The sequence below is a fragment of the Camelus dromedarius genome, chromosome 4 (genome assembly GCF_036321535.1).
Source record: "Camelus dromedarius isolate mCamDro1 chromosome 4, mCamDro1.pat, whole genome shotgun sequence".
Taxonomy (NCBI): Eukaryota; Metazoa; Chordata; class Mammalia; order Artiodactyla; family Camelidae; genus Camelus; species Camelus dromedarius.
The window spans coordinates 11077959-11099020 of NC_087439.1; the positions used below are offsets into that span (position 1 = coordinate 11077959).

Below are 21062 nucleotides of genomic sequence, written 5' to 3' on the forward strand. Positions count from 1 at the left end.
TACACTGCTGGGATGCACAGGACGTCTCATACAGAGGAACACTTCTCTGTATGTAACATAACTAACCCACATAAAAATACAAATAGAAATTTAGACAAAATGGGGCCACCGAGAAATATGTTACAGGCAAAGGTACAAGATAAAATCATGGAAGAAGAATTAAGTAATGAGGAGATAGGCAAGCTACCTGAGAAACAGTTCGGAGTAATGATTGTGAAGATGATCAGAGAACTTGGGAGGAGAATAGATGCACAGAGTAAGAGGTTAGAAGTTTTTAGCGAAGAGTTAGAAAATATAAAAACAACCAGAGTTGAAGAATACAATTACTGAAATGAATAATACACTAGAAGGAACTAAGAGCAGACTAAATGAGGCAGAAGAATGGATCAGTAATCTAGAAGACAGAGTAATGGAAATTGCTACTGCAAAACAGAAAAAAGAAAAAAGGATGAAAAGAAATAAGGATAGTCTAAGAGACCTCTGGGACAACATGAAGCACACCAATATTAGTGTTATGGGGTCCCAGAAAGAGAAGAGAGAGAGAAGGGACCTGAGAAAATATTCCAAAAGATAATAGCTGAAAACTTTCCTAACTTGGGAAAGAAAACAGTACAGAGTCCCATACAGGATTAACCCAAAGAAGAACATGCTGAGGCACACAGTAATCAAATTGACAAGAATTAAAAATAAGGAGAAAGCAACAAACAATATATAAGGGAATCCCCGTAAGGTTATCAGCTGATTTTTTAGCAGAAACTCAGCAGGCCAGAAGGGAGTGGCATGATATATTTAAAGTGCTGAAATGGAAAAACCTACAACCAAGAATACTCTACCCAGCCAGGCTCTCATTCAGATTTGACAGAGAAATCAAAACCTTCACAGATATGCAAAAGCTAAAAGAATTCAGCACCACCAAACCAGCTTTACAACAAATGCTACAGGGAATTCTCTAGGTAGAAAACAAAAGGCCACAACTAGAAACAAGAAAATTGGAAAATGGAAAAGCTCACCAGTAAAGGCACACATACTGCAAAAGTATGAAATCATCCACACACAAACATAGGGAAGTTAAAAGACAACAGTAGTAAAATAATCTGTGCCCACAATAAGCAATTAAAGGATACAGAAAACAATTAGATGCAAAGCATGATATCAAAACCAGTAATCATGAGGGGAAGAGAGTATGAATACAGGGTATCTAAAATGTATTTGAAATTAAGAGGTCAGCAATTTAAAACAATCATGTATATACAGACTTCTATACCAAAACCCCAACAAAATACTAGCAAATCGACTCCAACAATGCATTAAAAGTATTATACACCATAGTCAAGTGGGATTTATCCCAAGGATATAGAATTTTTCAATATCTAAAACTCAATCAATGTGATACACCACATTAACAAACTGAAGAATAAAAACCATATGATTATCTCAATGGATGCAGAAAGAGCTTTTGATAAAATTCAAAATCCATTTATGATAAAACTCTCCAGAAAGTGGATATAGATGGAATATACCTCAACATAATAAAGCTGTGACAAACCCACAGCTAACATCATACTCAATGGTGAAAAGAGGAAAGCATTCCCTCTAAGATTGGGAACAAGGCAAGAATGTCCTTTCTCACCACTTTTATTCAACATAGTTTTGGAAGTCCTAGCTACAGCAACAGAGAAGAAAAAAATTGAAAGGAATCCAAATTAGAAAGATGTAGTAAAACTGTCACTGTTTGCAGATGACATGATACTATACATAAAAAATCCTAAAGATGGTACCAGAAAATTACTAGAGCTCATCACTGAATTTGGTAAAGTTGTAGGTTACTAAACTAATATACAGAAATCAGTTGCCATTTCTATACACTAACAATGAAATATCAGAAAAAGAAATTAAGGAAACAATCCCATTTATCATCACATCAAAAAAAAAAAAAAACAAAAAAAAAACACCTAGGAATAAAACTACCCAAGGAGCAAAGGACTTGTACTCCAAAAACTATCAGACACTGATGAAAGAAATTGAAGATGACAAAAATAGATGGAAAGGTATACTGTGTTCGTGGACTGGAAGACTCAGTATTGTTAAAATGGCCATACTACCCAAGGCAATACATGATTCAGTGCAATTCCTATTAAATTACCAATGACATTCTTCACAGAGCTGGAACAAAAAAATGTAAAAATGTGTATGGAAACACAAAGGACCCCAAATAGCCAAAAGAATCTTGAGAAAGAAGAGCAGAGCAGGGGGAATCTTGTCCCCTGACTTCAGACTATACTACAAAGCTACAGTGATCAAAACAGTATGATACCAGCACAAAAACAGACACATATATCAATGGAACAGAAGAGAAAGCCTAGAAATAAACCCACATACCTAGGGTCAACTAATCTATGACAAAGTAGGCAAGAATATACAATGGAGAAGAGATAGTCTCTTCAATAAGTGGTGCTGGGACAACTGGACAGCTACATATAGAAGAATGAAATTGGAACATTCTCTAACACTATGTAAAACAGAAACTCAAAATGGATTAAAGACCTAAATGTAAGGCTGGATACTCTAAAATTTCTAGAGTATAGAAGCAGAACACTCTCTGACATGAATTGCAGCAATATTTTTTTCAAACCAGGTCCTAGAGTAAAAGAAATAAAGGCAAAAATAAACAAATAGAACTTAATTAAACTTAAAAGCTTTTGTACAGCTAAAGATACTATAAACAAAATGAAAAGACAGCCCACAGAATGGGAAAAAATATTTGCAAACAATGCAACTGACACAGGACTAATTTCCAATATTAAGCTCATTCAACTTAATTTAAAAAAAAAAAAAAAGTAAGCAACCCAATCAAAAAATGGGCAGAAGACCTAAATAGACACCTCTCCAAAGAAGACATCCAGATGGCCAACAGGTACATTAAAAGATGCTCAATATTGCAAATTATTACAGAAATGCAAATCAAAATTATGAGGTATCACCTCCTACCAGTCAGAATGGCCATCATTAAAAAGTCTACAAATAATAATGCTGGAGAGGATGTGGAGAAAAAGGAACCCTCCTACACTGTTGGTGGGAATGTAAATTGGTGCAGCCACCGTGGAGGACAGTATGGAGGTTCCTTAAAAACTAAGAACAGACTTACCATGTGATCCATCAATCTCACTCTTGGCCATATATTTGGAGAAAAGTATAATTCAAAAAGACACACGCACCCCAATGTTCACAGCAGCACTATACAATAGTCACCACATGGAAACAACCTAAATGTTATATATGTACAATGGACTATTACTCAGCCATAAAAAAGAATGAAATAATGCCATTTGCAGCAACATAGACGGTCCTAGAGATGATCATATTAAGTGAAGTTAAGTCAGACAAAGACAAATATGATGTCGCTTATATGCGGAATCTTATAAAAAAGATACAAATTTAGCTTATAAACCAGAAATAGATTCACAGACGCAGAAAACAAACTATGGTTGCCAGAGTGGAAGGGGTGGGGATTAGAAGCCTGGGATTAACAGACATACATTACTGTATATTAAATAAACAAGGACCTACTCTATAGCACAGGGAACTATATTTAATTTCTTGTCATGAGCTGTAATGGAATAAAGAATCTGAATGTGTGTATATATATATATACACACACACACACATATATATACACACACATATATATATATAACTGAATCACTTTGCTGTACACCTGAAACTAACATTATAAACTGACTACACTTCAATAAAAAATAAGAATTTAAAAAAATTTTACAAAACGATCCCAATGGTAATGAGATGTTACTTCACTGTGGTTTTGATTTGCATTTCTATAAAAACTAACGATGTTGAACATTTTTTCATGTGCTTGTTGGCCATTTGTGTATATCTTTGGAGAAATGTCTAATCAAGTCCTTTGCCCACTTTTAAAAACTGGGTTGATAATCTTTTTGTTGTTGAGTTTTAAGAGCTCTTTTTATATTCTAGATGTTAGACCCTTAACAGATACATGATTTGCAAATATTGTCTCCCATTTCAAACGTGTTTTTTTCACTTTCTTTTTTTTGACATTCTTAACATGTTTTATTATATTGGCTAGAATGCTCTAAATGCAGAAAAGCTTTTGAAAAAAATCTTCAATTCCCAACCCCTTAAAAAAGTGTGTTGAACCAGGAGAAAAAGAAAAATAAATAAAATTAATCATCTGGACAGATACAAAACAGGATGCCTCAGTTCCTCCCATATCCCCAAGCTGCTATCTGGTGATGAAGAATTCTCAGAAAGCAGGGTGTTTTTCAAATTCATTGCATAAGATCTCACCAGTGTAAAGAACCAATAACAACACTGATCTGGTGCCTCTGCTTACTCTTTGCAGACCATATTTTAAATTTCTAAGGTGTAATTATACATTTTACATGCATTTGTGAGATATGTAATATCTGTGTTCATATCCCACATGAGTCAAGCTAAAGGCTTTCTAAATACTGTGTATGGCACTAGAAACTTCATGCTGCATCAAATCAGTTATCAGTATTAAGCTACTCGAATCTGTAATGAAATATCATAGGCAGACATTTACTGAAAACCAATATAAAAACCTGGCCCAGAAAGACTAGAACAGAAACAGGCAATTTTCTTGATTTAAGATGGTCAAAAGTGTGCTGTTTTGTTTAAAAAAAAAAAAAAAAGCTGTGCACACTGTTTAAGATAAGTATGTATAAGAAGTCTTTTTGGGTGTGCTGACTTTATCATGACAACTCTAGTTGATTCATTATGAAGGGTTGGGAATACCCATCTTCAGGAGCACATGAGAAATAAACTCTGGAAAAGGCAATTTCTGGGGTTTAGGAAGGACCGTATTCTGGGAAGTACTTCAGAGGAAAGGACTATAATTCTACGATTATAACCAGGAAGGACTGTAAGACTTCAGGAGATGCTTCAGCTTCTTCTAGATTTTGAATGTCGAATAAGCCACTGAAGTGTGATATCTGTATTACCCTTTTCTTCACAAGAAATTGAATAGCAGCAAATTTCTCTACCCTGAATAGCAGACAGATTCATTTTTTCAATTAGCTCTTTCTCATCCAAGACATTAGGAAGATCTCTCTTGCTTCCAAGAACTAGTATTGGAATTCCTTGTAACTGTGGTTTATCTAGAAGATTATGTAGTTCATTTCAAGAGGATTCTCTCTTTTCACGATCTGCAGCATCTATCATGTAAACAACAGCCCTGACTCCTCTGCAGTATCGTTCCCACATGCTCTGGAAGCAGGGCAGTCCTCCTATGTTCCAAATCTTTATTGTGATGTTACCTTTAGCTACTTTCGTCAAGTTGAAGCCCACTGTGGGTATCATATCTTTACTGAATTGACCTGATGCGATGACATTGACAAAGGTGGTGTTGCCCAAGTACTTCAGCCCCTAAAGCGTCAACTCCATCTCCTCCTTCCAGAAGAGCAAGCGCAACCAGTCCAGCAGGCGGGAGCTGAGTGCAGCATGATGGCAGCCAGGAGGGAGGACGGACCGGCAGGTGGGTGAGCGAGTGGGCGGGCGGGCAGGGGTGGTGATGGTGTCCACAGGAGCGGGCCTCAGCCCAGATCCCCCCAAATGGCTCCTGGGCCCGGCATGACGCTCATTTTTTTCACTTCCTTGATCATATACTCTGATACACAGAAGTTTTAAATTTTTGTGAAGCCCAATTTAGTCATTTTTTCCTTTTGATGCTTATATTTTTGGTGTCACATCTAAGAATTCATTGCCAAATCCAAGGTCATGAAGAACTGCCCATGTATTTTCTTCTAAGTTTTATAGTTTTAGCTCTTACACGTAGTTGCTTCTGCCTTTTTGGACTTATTTTTGTATATGGTAGGTATATACCTTGGTAGGGGCACAATTTCATTCTTTTGCATGTGGACACCAGTTGTCCAAGCATTATCTGTTGAAGAAACTATTCTTTCCCCACTGAATGCTCTTAGTAACTTTGTTGAAAAATCTGTTGACCATAGATGTGTGGGTTTATTTCTAGACTCAAAATCATGAGTTTTCTTTTTACCTCCCACATACCATACACTTGATACTAGAGAATCCTACAACACAGAAATACCAACATGCCTAATGGAAAGAGGCCAAGAAAAGCCTGCTTTCTAAGCAAATAACCAGAAAAAGGTTATCTAAGAGGATAGAAACCTTCCTGACATCGCTGACTCTAATCCTGCCAAACCCAATGGGAGAAAACTGAGACTGCCTCCAACAGTGCCATGGATATCAAGTAGGGAGCCTAGAGTTCCATATGCCTCCCGGTACTAGCTGGCATCAAGCGGAAAGCCTGGTCTTCTACTGTCTGCCAACCAACAGCAAACTGCAATACGTAATACCACCTCAGGGGTGGTATCAGCAAAAGCTGAGTGCGCAGTCTGAACCTCAGCCTAGTGGTAACAGGCAGTGCTCAGATTCCTCATTGGGTTGGTGACAGAAGAAGCTACTGAAAACAAAAGAAAAAGGAAAAAAATCCTGAAAGCAACTAGATTCAAGTATCCAGGTGAACCTCAATCAAAATGAATCCAAATAAATCTACCCCAAGATACAACATAATGAAACTACTAAAAACAAAAGAAAAAGGAAAAAGTCTTGAAAGCAACTAGAAAAAGAACTTACCTATACGGGATGACAATTCAATTAGAATAAATTTCTCACCTGCAACCATAGGAACAGAAGGAAGTGGTACAACATTTTCTAGGTGCTGAAAGAAGAGAACTATCAACCCAGAATTCGCTAGTAAGAGAAAATATTGTACGGCAATTAAGGGTAAATAGTAACATTCTCAGAAAAAAAGAAAATTTAAAGGAATTAATCACCAATAGACCAATACTGAAAGAATGCCTAAAAGAAGTTCTCCAACCAGAAAGGAAGTAATAACATGAAGAAAGTCAGAAAAACAGAAAAGAAGGAAAAGCAGGTTATCTGGCTCAAGAGTCTATGCTTATAGCCGCTATACAATACTTGGCTTCAAAGAATAACTTTGCTGTTGTCAACAGTGGAAGACTATATTTATTCTTCCATCTGAAAGAGAAATTATTTAAACTGACAATACACAATTGCTTTATATAGCCTATTTAAAAATACCAACTTCCTTTTCCAGCAATATGCCACACTAGAATAAACTAAAAACTCTCTGTAACAAAATCCCTAGAAGTGCTGGATAAGATGTACTAATTCTTTTGATTACATAGCTAAGCTGAAAAGAAATCTCCACGATGGAGAAAAAAGAAATAGAAAACCTAAGCAGTTGGGTGTAAACTGTGCAAAGGCTGCACATGGAAAGGGTTGTTAAAGAATAAACAGTCTAGGTTTATCACTCACAGGTGGGACAATGAGTAGAACAAGGGCTCAAATAAGGTGAGATATAGAACTAAGACTTAACCATTAAAAGCCCAGACTGGACAGCAACATTCTAATGAAAGGTAAACTAGAGAAGAAAACAAAAATCTCCCCACCAGCCCAGGATGAGACCAAAGAAGTTTCTCTGCCTCCACCTGGAATATGGATGAAGAAGAAAATTCTCCCCTGAAAATTCACAACCACAAGGCTGCCCTCACGTGGGTCTAAAGTTTGCTATTACACTATTGTTTGTAGAACCCCAAAGGTGAAAAACTACGATAAAAAATTAACCCTGGCTAAAAAACCAAACATTTCTCAAGGAACATATCCTTAACCCAGACTACAGATGACTCCCCAAAGTTAACGTTTATCTGAAGACAAGGTCATAATCCAAAATTATAAAACATAAGAGGAATCCAGAGCAAGTCAGCAGAACTGGATGACATCCCTCTAGAACTTCAATTAATAGAACTATAGAGACCATAAACTTAAAATGATTAAATATATTAAAAATATAAAAGGATCTGCTGTATCCAATACAATAAAGCTAAAAAATGAAGACAGTATAAATTGGTAAAGATAGATCAAGAGACCATTAGAATAGGAGAAAGCACCCAGAAAACAGATCCACACAAACTTTATTTACAACAAAGTAGTATTAAAAAGCAGTAGGGAAAGGAAGGCCTCTTCAATAAGATGGCAAGGAGCCAACTGGATATGCACATGGAAAGAATAAAACTTAACCAAAATCAAAACTTCACCATGCCCTAAAATTATTTATAGATGGAATGAAAAGATTAATAATACACAAACCTTCAATAAGGCTAAATAAGAACAATGAAAAAAGCAAATTAACAATAAAAAATATAAAAGGAAACAGAAACACAGAAAGCATACAGACCCACAACAATGAAAGAAAATCAGTAAGTAGTTTAAAATACCACACATAAAAGACATTAGACATATAGTTTTACCAAATCTGTGAAATTCTAAAAACCTCCAAAGAACACACATACCAAACTATCCCAAAGAACAGAAAAACAGGGAAGGTTATCCATTTACTCTTATGATTTCAATTCAAGAGGGAATAACAGCAAAAGACCATATTAAGCAAACCAGACTAATAAACAGAGATGCAAAAATATCAAATAAACTATAAGCAAACTAATTTGAATTTGGCCTCACGGGAAAAAAAACCCCCAACAAACAAGACTTGTGGAGAATTTAACATCAGAAAAGCTATACATGTAAGTAATAATTTAACATTAACAGAATAAAGGAGAAAAACATACAAATAATCTCCTTACACAGGGTGGGGGAAATGAAATGAAACCGTATGAAAACAAATTTTGATTCCTAGTGCACATTATACTGAAAAATTCGAGACAAATTTAAAGCACAATTATAAAATTTCTGGATGGAATTATGTGAAAATATCTTCACATTTTCCTAGTAGGAAAAGTTTTTTTACAAAAAGATCCCAAAGTATGAACAATAAAAGAAAAAAAGTAGGTAAAACTGACTACAGCAAAATAAAAACTTTCTGTGCAAATTAAGATACCATAAACATGACTTCTATTTCTGACAACAGAGGAGATTATAAACTCTAGAAAAATCCTTCCAAATACAATTAAATTACTAGGTAAAATATTTTTGAAAAAAAAATGTTGCTTTAATCTGTTACTGAGCTAGTATTAAAAGAAAAAAAGGTAGAAACAAAGATTCAGAACAAAGTGAAGTCAGGAAGCCCAGCTATTCAGAAATGCTAAAGTCAGGTTCTAGCCTTAAAATTTCTAGCTTCTACTTTGACCACAGGATATATATAGGAATCAGAAGTGATCCCAGAGTCTCTTTAGGATGGAATTATAACAAGAGACCCATAAACTTTGTACTGGCTACACTTTCAGAGTAAAAGTGAGTAACAAAAAAATCATGCCATGCAGAATGGCACTGAAAAACAAAACAAGAAATAAAAAAGTAAAAATAAAGGTTAACTATCTGGTCATAATTCATGCTACAATGTAGTCTGAGAACCCCAAGTTAAAAAATAAACTTAAAAGTGGTCCTGGTGTGACAGTGCCACCAGTTGACTGGAAAAAGCAAATAAAAAGCCTTCTCTGGAGGAAATCAATTATCAACCATGACTCAGAGATTGGTAGAGAGCATATAAAAAATGACCCAGCTATATGCTGTCTCCAAGAAACTCCAGATATAAAAATACGGGTAGGCTCAAAGTAAATGATAGAAAAGATATACCAGGTAAAAATTAACCAAAAGAAAGGAGGCGTGCCCATACTGATATTAGATAAAACAGACCTCAGAGAAAAAATATTACCAAAGAGGACATTATAGAAAGATGAAAGGGTCAATCCATTAATAAGATTTGGCAACCCTAAATGTGTATGTACCAAAACAATCTTGAAAGAGAACAAATGTTGGAGAACTCACACTTTCCAATTTCAAAACTTACTATGAAACTACAGAAATTAAAACAAAGTGGTATTCACACAAGGATAAACATTAGAATAGAAGAGTATAGAACTGAGAGTCCAAAAGCAATATTTTACATTTATTATGAATTGGTTTGTGGTATCATGGGTATCAAGACAATTCAAATGAGAATGAACTATTTTTACCAAAAATGGTGCTGGGAAAAGGGGATATCTACTGTACATGTAACAAAAGTAGAAAGAGAAGATTAGAATCCATCAAAGATCAAAACTTCTGTGTTTCAAAGGATACCATCAAGAAAGTGCAAAGACAACCTATGGAATGGGAGAAAATATTTGCGAATTATATATCTGATAACTGACTTGAATCCAGAATATATAAAGAATTCTTTCAACTCAACAATAAAAAGGGAAATAATTAAAAAATGGGCAAGGGATTTGAATATTCTTCCCAAAAGATATACAGAGAAAAAATATTGTATAACCCTACCTATATGAGATGTCTAGAATAGACAAATTCATAGATTTGGAGGTCAGAGAAAGTGGGGAATTAGTGTTTAATGGTTACAAAATTTCTGTTTGGAGTGATGAAAAAGTTTTGAAATAGACAGTGGTAATGACTGAACAACAGCGTGAATATAATCAATGCTACTTAATTGTACACTTCAAAATGAATCAACTGGTTAATAAAGTTTATGTTTTATATGTACATTACAATATTTAAAAATTAATATTGTAAATATCAAACATATACCAAAAACTCCACTGAATTATAAACTTAAAAAAGATGAACTGTATATTTTAAATGTGAGTTAGAATTCAATAAGGCTGTTAAAAAAACAGTATAAAAAAGCTGAAAGATCCTATAATGAGAAATTGATAAATCTTCCCACCTAACAGAAGATTTTAGCAAAAGGAAACCAAATTACTAACAAACTAAAGCATGAGGTAAGAGCTAGAAACCTAAATGATCAACAATTACATGGGGTAAAAAATCATATAAATAACACAAAAAGCAGAATGAAGAGGTAATAGTGGACATTCTTGTCTTGTTTCCAGTTTCAAGGGGAAACTTTCAGTATTTCACTTCTAGGTAAGATGTTTGCTTTAGAATATTTGTAAATACCCTTCATAAGTTAACAGAAATTCTTCTCTATTTCTAGTGTACTAAGTTTTTATTTTTAATACAATGAAGAAAATGATTACATGGTTTTTCGCCTTTATTTTATATCTCACGTACTTTGAATAAATCTAACCTGATATTAAAACATTTATATGAGTGTGTGTGTAGCCACATGTATAGATTTAATTTGCTAATAATTTGGAAACTTTATAATTTTTGCTCATGAGAGACTAGTCTATAATATTCCTTTGTGTTTAGGGACAAAACAAATCTTAACTCTTTCAACTTTCAGAAATAAAAATTCCTAACTGGTAGAAAACTACAGCTAAGAGAAGATTCTTTTAAAAATTAATTTATTCATCAAAAAAATTTTATTGAACACTTTAGAACACAGTTTCTCAACCAACCTTGGCACTGTGAACATTCTGTGTCATAATTCTCCATTGTCGGGGCCTGGGGAGGGGGGACTGTCCTATGTATTTTAGGATGTTTAGCAGCATCCCTGCTTTCTACCCACTAGATGCCAATAGCTCCCACCCAACTTTAACAACCAGAAATGTTCTGGCATTACCAAATGTCCCCTAGGGGAGGGGACTTAGGTACAAATCAGCCCTATTTGAGAATCATTGCTATAGAGGCACATTTACAGTTCTGGATATGGGCTCAGAACCTCTTGCTAAAGACTACCCTTATAAAACTATAGATTAGTTTCTCATTCAGCTTCAGGAAAATACTAAACAGAAAAACCCTACTCTGTGATTGAGGATGACAAGAAGTATAAAACATCTGGGATTTGACATGGATTTTGATTCTGTCCCATTTAGTATATGTAATGAACAAACAGGAAAATGTGCTCTATAAATAATGGTTAATTATAGAATGTTAATAAGGCCAAGGCAGTCTCCATTCCTCCCAACTGTTTCTCTGCAAGGCCAGAGACTACATGTACCACTATTATCTTGTGTATGCATTTATAATATAGATTCCTGAGCCCCAACATACCTGAAATTGAGAAGTGGGGGGCAGTAATGTGAACTTCCAGTAAGTCTTCCTTAAGAACTCACAATTAAATTCTTATAAAGTAAACAAATACACGAAAATAGTACCAGAAACTACTCCAATCTTTCTTGACCAGACTTCTAATATGTTTTAAATTTGTCACTGATTACAAGGACATACAGAGAAGCAACAGAAGATTGTTCAACTCATAGATGATGTAGAAAATAAAAACACCAGTTTGAATGGTCAAAGGACCAGGATGCTAGTCTCAGTTCTACCAGTTACTTGGCATGTAGTTATGAGCAAGGCACAAAATCCCTGGGTTTGAATTCTCTGTAAAAAAGAATTAATTGTTATACCACATTGTTATTGACAAAAAGAGCCAAAAACAGATGAAAAAGCTCTGAGGAAATAGTACAGCACCAGTATGAAGATTAGTACTACTTAATAGATATTAATACAAAGCTACAATAGAGAGCCATATTCTAGTAAAATTATCCAATGTAATATTAATTAGGATATATGAAAAAACCTGTATCTGCAGAAACATATTGTAAATATTACCCAAAACTGTTAAAAATAAAAGTGTATTCACTTTTTTTAACCTAGAGAGGTATCTAGGTTAAGAAAGTTGAAAAATGGAGAACATAATGATAAGCTTTCAGAAAATGTCTATGGATGAGAAGCTGGGAGGTTAGTTAAGTGTCATTCTACAGAAATAAGTATGTAAGTAGGAAAGGTCCTATACAACTACCAAAGAAAAAGTTACTTTGGTATAATGTAGCTAAAAAAAAGATTTATATTCAACTCCTGGTGTAGACATAAGCTTACTAGAGGCTGCTTTTCCCACTGATTACAACCAAAGACTCCAGATAAAATTATAAAAAGCAATTATATGAGTAATCCAAGAAGCAAATTATAGCAGGCAGTATAGAGAGAAAAAATCACTAGTTGAAGCATGATGAGCTTTCTGTGTTTTCTTTTCTTTAACTTTCTGTACCTCTGCCTTTGACTCAAAGATGTGTTGAATTAGAGAACTGCACAGTGGGCATGGGCAGCACAAGAGACAAGGGAAACCCAATTTTCTGGTAAGATGAGCCCTATGAACTGGACAGTGTGTGTTGGGGGTGGGGGGACACTACACTTGTTTCCCTCTCCACCAGCCTTGTCCCAGGAATAGCCCCAGTCACAGAATGGCATAGCCCTGGTGACGACACTGTGCAAACTGAAACCCTAAGAGAACACCCACCTCTTAGCAAAGAAGACTCAGAAAAAAGGGAATTGGTTTCTCAAAGAGCAGGGAGTAATCTGTTTTTGTTGTTTTCTTTAATTTTCTCTCATAGCATTGCACCTTAAAGGAGTCCCAGTCCTGCAGGCCTGTGCAACAACACAAGGCTAAAACTCTGAAAAAAATCTCATCCTTCTGGCCAGAGTAACTATGAAAAGTGGCCACTGAGAGCCAGAAAGTGTGGAGAAAAGCCTGCAAAGTATGGGAGAATATAAATTAATGTAAGTCCTGGGCTCATGCCAAAAATGTACATATGCAGAACAGACCCAAAGCAACACAGCAACGACTCTGGGAACCGAACTGCAATGTAAGCCTTAAACTAACCCTCAAATGCTGCCTGCAAAGATCAGCCCAAACTGCACAGCAAACACACTGAAAATTGAATTGACACTGGAACAACTGCCCAGAAAACATGAGACAGAATTTGAGAACCAGTTAATCTCCTGCTAAAATAACAGTAACAACAACAAAATCAACATTATCTAGTGGATTTTAACAGAGACTCATAACATAATATTCCAAAATGTCCAGGACGTAACAAAAATCACCTGATACACTAAGAACCAGGAAAATCTGAACAATTTTCAAGGGAAAAGACAGTCAACTGATGAACACTTTGAGATGATTCAGATGTTGGAATTATCAGGCAAAGGCTTTCCACAGGTATTCTAACCATCCTCCATAAGTAAGGAAGGTGAGCACTCTAAAAATGAATGAATATATAGAAATTCTCAGCAAAATATAGAAACTTTAAAAAACAGTAAAATGGAAATTTTAGAAATGAAAAATACAGTTATCTAAAATAAATAACTCACTGAATGGGCTAAATAGAATGAAGAAAACTGATGAGTCAGTCAATTTGAAAGTAAATAAACAAAATAATCTGAAATAAAGAGAAAGTTTATTTTAAAAAAAATGAACCAAGACTCAGGAACCTATGGGGCAAAATTTAAAATTCACATTACTGGAGTTTCTGAAGGAGAGGAGAAAGCAACTGTTATATTAAAAATATTTGAAAAGATAATGGCAGAAAAGTATCCAAATTTGGTGAAAGAAATAGATTTAAAAATATAAAGATGTCAGTTACATAAAATGATGCCCAGACCCATCAAAATCAATCTGCTAAATACTAAAAATAAATTTTTAAAAATCTTAAAGGAGACTAGGGAAAAAAGCCACAGGGAAACAATTATTTGTATGATTTCAGAGCTTGAATTAGAAACTACGGAAGTCACAAAACAGCCAAACTAGATATTTAAAGTACTGAAAGAAAAGAGCTATTAACCCAGAATTCTATATCCATTGAAAATAGCCTTCAGGTATGAAAGCATGCAACTCAAAATGTTACATAAAGGAAAATTCAGAGAATTTATTGTCAGAAAACTTGCTCTAAAAGAAATGTTTAAGAAGTTCTTCACTGAAAAGAATGATACCTGAGGGAAATCTGGAACTTCAAGCAAAATGAATGGTAAATACCTGGGTAAACATAATAGACTATTTTTTCCTGCTAAATTATTTAAAATATGCATTACTGTTGAAAGCAAGACTTACAGCATGTCTATGGAGTTTTCATTCTATGTAAAAACAAAATACATGACAACCATAATCAAAAAGGGGAGAAAGAACAGGAAACTATATGAATGGAAGTGTCCAGGTTTAGTTAAAGTAGTAAAAGATTAACTTGAAGTAGACTGTAAAATATAGGTATGTATAATAGTTCCTAGATCAACCTCAAGAAAGCAACAAACAAAAGAAGCCACGAGATACATTAAAATAGAATACTAAAAATCTTCAAATAACCCCAAAAGGCAGGAAAACAGTAAGAAAGGAACAAAAAAACAGAAGAGACAAACAAAAAGTTTAAAAATGGAAGGACTAAATTCATTGCTGGAATTCAATAATTTTGCTAAATTAAAAGAAACTATCAGTTTTTTTTTAAAAACCCAACTATATGCTGTCTACAAGAAATCCACTTTAATGCAAAAATGTACATACACTGATAGTAAAAACGATGAAAAGAGATAAAACATGCAAACACTAATCAAATGAAGGGTGTACTATCAAAATAAATGTCAGAACAAGGAAAACCAGTAATCAAATTCAGTACTAAAAAGTAATGATCATGCCACAAAAAGACATGGAGAGAGGAGGGTATAGATCAGCGGTACAGTGTGTGCTGAACATGCACGAGGTCCTGAGTTCAATCCCCAGCACCTCTATAAGTAAATAAACAAACCTAATTACCTCCTCCCTCCTCTTCCCCCAAAAAAGTGAGAATCAAAAGTGATATTTGGACTTTAAATCCCTGTCCCTGCCCAGTATTGTCTTTGTGTGACATTCAAGGGCTATATGTCCAAGAAAAAAAAAAAAAGCTTAAATGTGTATTACTAAGTTAAAATCTGAAAAGACTACTTACTGTGTAGTTCCAAGTACATGACATTCTGGAAAATGCAAAACCATGGAGAAGGTAAAAAGCTCAGTGGTTGCAAGAGTTGTAGGAGGGGAAATAGGCTGAATAGGCAGAGCATAGAAGACTTTTTGGACAGAGAAATTACTATGTATGATACTTTAAATGGTGAATACATGTCATTATACATATGTCTAAACTTAAAGAATGTACAGTACCAAGAGTGAACTCTAATGTAAACTTGGACTTCTGGTTTTGATGCATATGTTCATCACATGTACCACTCTGATGGGGATATTGAAAATGTGAGAGGCTGTGCTTCTGTGAGAACAGGAAATGTATGGAAAATTCCTGTACTTTCTGCTCAATTTTGCTGTGAACCTAAAACTGCTTTTAAAAAATGTTTTAAAAAAATGTTTAAGTTTACTGTAAATGTGCTAACTGAACATCCGTTTACCTTTGCTTATTCCTGAAAAGCTCACTATATTGAGGGAAAAAAGAGCATAAACACTAAAAACAAAAACCACAAAGACAAAGAGTAGAGAAGACATCACACATTTTAGAAGAAATATAAACACATTTTAGAAGATGGAAAGCATAAGGAAGAGACAGTGGAGCTAAATACCAAATACCAGAGAAACATCCAGTAAGAAGCAAGTCAAACATCAAACACATGCAAAAGCTCAGAAACTGAAGGTATATATATATCATAAAAGGTGAGAATAAAGCATGAGGCTAAAATTTAGAAGAAAAGTGGCTGAAAATTCATGTAGGAAACAGTTACATCTCTCAGTTTTCAATTCCATCCATTAGAGCTAAATGACTATACAATTCCCCTGAGATATTCCAAGAAAACAGAAGTGGTTTCGAACCCAGGGATACTAGGCATAGTGGAGGAATAGAAGAGTGTCATTCTGGGAATCAGAGGATTTTGTAAATAAGTTACATGAACTTTCAAAACCAGATGACGGCATGGATGAGTCTAGTTATACACCAAGTGTATAAAGCAGCCAGTCCAAAAAGGAGCACATCAGAAGGTTCTTAGATTTCTCTAAGAGGTCGTGAATTTGACAAAACATCTCACGTAAAGAATATATTGAGAAGATTCAATTACTAAAGAGTTTAGGGTAATTAAATTATACAGAAAACTAAACAAAAGAGAGAGAGAAAGAAAGGGGAGCAAAAACCACCAACTCTGTGAAAATCAAGACGTTTTGCACAAAAGAAGAGAATAATTATAATGTGCTACATGGCTCAGCTATGTAGAGCATTTACACAGACATATTCATGTACATGCTGAGTATGAGCATAAACATATTATAGAAGTCAATTATACTGATAAAATGAGGAGTAGAGGTTAAAGGAACTAAATCTTATCTTTTCAAATGGGAAATCAATAAATGCCTAAAACTGAAAACTTAGTGGTAGCAACACAAACACGGCATTTAGAGATATATAGGCAAATACCAAAAGAATCTATTAAAAAGAATCAAGCTAGTTGTTTCTAGGGAAGTGCGATAAGGATGGAGGCAGATGACTGCTAGTTTGTGATACACCTTCTAATACAGGTGGGACTATGTGACTCTTTAAATACGTATATGATTTGAAAACAAAAAACTAGAAACCTACAGAAAGAAGTTAAGTATATTTTTTTAAAGGGGTAATGAATAATTCCACAAGAACAAAATATAACATAGTACACTAGATGACTTAGCAGTGAGTTAGCTTGCACAATCATAAAAAGGTAAACAATAACAACAATTAAGGCAGAAAGTGCTAACTGCCTGTGTCATACCTATTCTATCATTTCTTTAAAATAAAACTCCAATATTGTTTGGGATAGCAACAAGAATATAAAATATCCAGCCTTGTACGCCAAACGAGGACACATGACTAAATTTTCGTCAATACAATGTACCTAGAAGCTGCAGGGTAGAACTTCTAAGCAAAGTTCCTTAAGACTGAGAAAGAAACTAGCATGTGTGCCCTTTTTGCTTCTCCATCCTCCTCCTCTTCCCTGCCAGTCCCCTTGCCTGAAAACTGACATAATGGCTTGAGCTCTAATAACTATCTTGGATCCTGAAGTAATCTTATGTATAGCTGTGCTTTCAGGAAAGTGAAAGAAAAACAGGCAGCCTGGTTCGCTGATAACTGTGAAGTTGCTGTCCCATTCCTTCGACTGTCAATCTTTTATGTGAGAAGAAAATGAACTTTAGCTCATTTAAGTTATTGTTATTTCCCGTTTCTTCTACTAGAAGCCAAACATAATTCTGATAGAAGATTTAATCAAAAATTATAACCTAAGAATTTTAGGAGGGGGAGTGAGGGAGTAAACAAGACTAAGAATATTAAATTCTCAGCTTGTATAATAGGAAATCAAATAGATAATGTCCAAAACAGAAATACAAACCAGCATAGAAAAATGGGAGTAAATACCTAAAGGACATCTCCAATCTACTTGGAAGACAGTATTAAAAGAAAAGACTAGGAGCATTTTATTAAGCTTTTATTATACACTTTGTCCTGCTTGGCTTTTTTGTACTGTTTAATATTGTACACTATTACTTGGATAAAAATTAACCAAAATATTAAGTACTGAATATTTAATAAGCACTACAAAAATATAACACTAATGTATAGTAAAGAAATAACCTTCTCCCAAGAAAGGTCTGGGTTTGTCCTCAGCTACTGGGAGGTGATCTCTAGGCCCCTGGAATGTCCTACCTGACAGGAGTGTCTTTGTTTGCCTGGGGGCTTTGGTCACTGGACAGTCTAACAATGTGATTTATGATGGGGGCTTTGGGCCACATGGCATCAGCTCTGACTTCAGAGGAACTGGAGACTAAGGGTATTAATTAGCCTGACCTCTGGGAGAGGCTAGAGATTGGGTAAGTTACACAAGTAGCATGTGACTGAGTTGCAGCAAAAAGTTTGGACGCTAAAGGCTGAGGGGAGCTTCGCTGGTTGGAAATACTCAGATTGGGTAAGTTACACAAGTAGTATGTGACTGAGTTGCAGCAAAAAGTTTGGACGCTAAAGGCTGAGGGGAGCTTCGCTGGTTGGAAATACTCTGTATAACGGCCACACACAGTAACCAGGGGGAGGTAATGTCATCCATGACTCCACAGGGACTAGAAGCTCTCCATTTAGACTCCTCCTGGACTCTGCCCAATGCATCACTTCTTTTGGTTGACTTTAATCTGTATCCTTCCCCGGTAATAAACAGTAACATATGAGTAATACAGCTTTCAATGAGTTCCGTTGAGTCCTTCTAACAAATTATTGAAACTTGGGTGGTTTTAAGAACCTCCAAAGCCTGCAACTGACGTTAGAAGTGAGGGCAGTCTGGCAGACACTGTGCCCTCTAAGCTGTGCTTTGGCTAACTCTGGGTAATGAAAGAAGGAGAGGAAAGCAAATAAAAAAGATGAGAAGGGATGTTACATTTCTAGAGCACCTACTAGAGTACTTATTGGGTGTCTTATACATATTCACTTAATCCTGATAACCTTAATACAATGATATTATTTCTACTTTATAAATAAGGAAATTATACATAAAGATCAAGTAAGTGGAACAATGCCACAGAGCAAGTATGCGTACATGCAGGACATAAATCTAGCCTTTGGGATTGCAAGGCCCATGCACTTTTCATTAAACTATGCTACCTCCCTATACCACAATGCTCCCTAAAACAATTACTCATAGAATGCTAGGGTCTTAACTATGACATCACTATATGCTTAAATGATCTGTCTGGATAGTCTAACAACTAGAATCCAGGACCAGATCTATGCGGTTGTTTGTAGAACTACCATAGTTCCCACTGGAGTTATTCTTGATGAAGGAAAATAAAAGTCACCTCATAGTAATTCAAAGTTAAGTGATATCAAGAAATGTATAGTGAATCCAAAGCTATAAATTAACCAAGTGCTAAACTTAAGTACCTCGTCAATGTTACTAAGGGCTTATTTCCTCCAGATTTCTTTAATGTGGGAAAAAATGTTACATAATTGCAAAAGAAACAGCATTAACTATAAACTCTGGAGTTTATTATAAATAAATCAAAGGAAGCATCAAAAGGAAATGTCTGCATATTCAGAAAAATGTTAGTCATAACGGTATTGCTATTTCCTCATATATTACAGCTGTTGCTTTATTTTGTGGAAACTAAACAAACTGTTACATTAAAAATAATGTGTAGAATTCAAAAAGTAAATGAAAAAATAGAGTCATAAAATGAGTTACTAGGAAAAATATTTTTAAGTGGAAGACATTTACTATACTGAATTCCCAAACAGGAGGGAAAAATAGTTTCAGGATAAGTAGATTTTCAAAAGTGATAAACCTTGCTGTATGCATACATGCAATGTATGTACATACGCAAGTCCAGGATTGTTTCATTTCAAACTTTTAGAAGCACAATTATTTTAAGTCTTTTTTGTTGAAAATAATGTTAAAGAAATGCAAAGACTCAAGACAAATGGATGCTATCTTTAATATAAAATCAAATTTTTAATATATAGATATTGAACTATCTAATCTGAGTTATGAATAACATTCTAAATGGGTACAAAGATGAGGAGCAACTTCCTTTCTACAGTATTGTGATCAGCAAAATCCAACCACAAACGCCAACATGAACCTCTGGGCAGACAGTCACGTTGGGCACCAGGGCTTCCTCTAGGGGACTGTAGGGTTCACAGGGCACTCAGAACAGAGAATTACCCAGGGGAGGAGGCAGCACAGGTGTCACAGGCAATGGGACATCAGAAAGTGAGTCATGTAGCTTATGTAATAAAACCTCTCTTTTTATGGTCACCAACACCATTCCAATGCCTACTGAAAGCTTGTTTCCAAGTTCTAGTAGGGAAACAGAGCTATGTTATATATCCTTCTCCAAAAAACAGGTCACATCTATCTGAGAAGGGCATGCTATTCAACTTCAAAAAAGACACACATAGAACAAGAGAAAGGAGGCAGACCCCAAGCTAACCACCTAGTTTCATCAAATTAATCAGTGGCCTAGACAGACAGCCCTTATATTCAGTATGATGCAAAAAACCCATATAACAGCAAAAATATTTAAATGAGTGTTCCCTCAAAGAATATGAAATAAGCCATAAGGTAGGGCATACCACCCTTGTATTCTATGCACATTGCAAATATGGTAGTTAAGATAAAACTCTGGGTTAAAATATTTATAAATTGTTTTAAAGATGCTGGATATATAAATGACAAGCACAAATCTGTTAAAGAATTATTAAAAATAGATCAGCCAAAGAAAGTTTCTCTGATACTAGCTGAGCCCAGTTCAGCTAGGGTTAAGGTGCATCTCAAATGTGGCAGTTGACTCCTGAGTTGAAATCTTCTAAAAAACAAGCCACTGGCCCGCCAGTTTAGGGCCTCATTCTTTG

At 35.1% G+C, this 21062-nt stretch overlaps 1 protein-coding gene and 1 pseudogene across 4 annotated transcripts in view; both read right to left on the bottom strand.

Moving 5' to 3' along the window:
- Positions 1-21062, bottom strand: part of PTPN4 (protein tyrosine phosphatase non-receptor type 4) — a 151958-nt gene that overhangs the window by 95748 nt on the left and 35148 nt on the right. The gene's annotated exons all lie outside the window — the stretch shown is intronic.
- On the bottom strand, positions 4481-18457 carry LOC105088489 (ADP-ribosylation factor-like protein 8B; annotated as a pseudogene).